Below are 1,668 nucleotides of genomic sequence, written 5' to 3' on the forward strand. Positions count from 1 at the left end.
GATGGACCCTTGAATTGCTTCCATCTTTTGGCTATTGTGAAAAATGCTATGAACATGGGTGTGCAAATTATCTATTGAAGTCCCTTCATTCAATTCTTTTGAGTATGTAGCCAGAAGTGGAATTGCATTATATAGCAATTCTATGTTTAATTTTTTGAGGACTCCTGGGAAATCACTTTTAAGAAAATGAAGATCTGGATATCAATTCACTGAAGTTTCTGTGTCCATGTCTCGCTTGTAAAGTCTTTATGTAACCCAGATTAAATACTCCTGTTCTGAGTCATACCTTAGAACGTAAGGGAGGTAATGCAATGTGCAGTGTGAAAAAGCAGGAGTTTGGAATTAGATACGTGTAGTGAGAATCCAGTATTTACTTAACTCTAGAAACTGTGGGCAAGCCATTTCCCTCTCCATAGTTTCCTATTCCATGAATGAGGCTAACAATGCCTGTACTATAGAACTATAAAGAGAACGGATAAAAAGAACCTACCATAAGACGTTGACAATTCACTTGAAACTACATTGTTTGGAGACCTGGCTACAGGCCTAGGATCTCTGCCCTGGAGAAGAATGACCACCTGGTGACAGCCACAGATAGAGAATTATAATATAATGTAGTGTGGTGCCGGGACAGATGTGTTTGCAGGGGGATACGGGGACACATTATTCTCATGAGTAGGGTCAGGAAAGACTCTCAGGAAGAGATGACAGTGGAAGCAAGCCAAGCAAAGACACAAAAGCATAAAAAAGCATATTCTGGGGGGAATTTGAAGCAATTTGGTGTCACCACAACACAAAATGCAAAGACATGAATGGGAACAAATGTGGTTGACAGAGCAGGCAGCTTCTTAAAGGCCATGGTAAAGATTCTTTCTTCTGTGCCTTGGTTTCATTGCATATTTCAAATTCTTCTGTAAAATGGGGATTGTTATATATCTTTTCTTTTTTAAAAGTTTATTTTGAGAAAGTAAGCAAGCAGGGGAGGGGCATAAAGAGAGAGAATCCCAAGAAGGCTCTATACTGATGCGGGGCTTGAACCCATGAACTGTTGAGGTCATGATGTGAGCTGAAACCAAGAGTTGGACACTCAAACAACTGACCCACCCAGGTGCCCCTATACCTTTCTCATAGGGCTGTTAGGACTATAAACACATGAACTGGGATAACATACACACACAGCACTTAGAAGAGTGCCTGGCACATACTGAGGCCCAAATATTTCCTGATGTTAATACTATTTTCTTGAGGTGGCAAGAAAGGCTTTAAGCAGGGGAGTGACACTGTCACATTTGCATTTTTGAAAGATCACTGGGGAAAGCAAGGAGGATGGACTGTAGGAGAAGAGAATACTGGAGGTAAGTAGGCAAGTTAAGAACCTGTCACAATAAATCATCTACGAAGTAGAAAAAGCCTGCTCTACCTGAAAACAGTGACAGTGAGGAGAGAGGGAATCCAGCTATTTAACTAGCAGAAGACATGAGTGCTGATGCCCATGTGAATGTGGGAGAAGCAGGAGTGGGAAGAGTCCTAGATTAGGCCCTCAAGCCTAGTTTTCTTCCTGAAGTGATCTCCATCCCTCCCTCCATTCTCTAGTAACAAAAAGGCCATCACAACACATTTCCTTTCAAAGTTTTATTAAAGTTTAATGGAACAATTAATATCTTTTAA

This window comes from Lynx canadensis, chromosome C1 (genome assembly GCF_007474595.2).
Source record: "Lynx canadensis isolate LIC74 chromosome C1, mLynCan4.pri.v2, whole genome shotgun sequence".
Classification (NCBI taxonomy): domain Eukaryota; kingdom Metazoa; phylum Chordata; class Mammalia; order Carnivora; family Felidae; genus Lynx; species Lynx canadensis.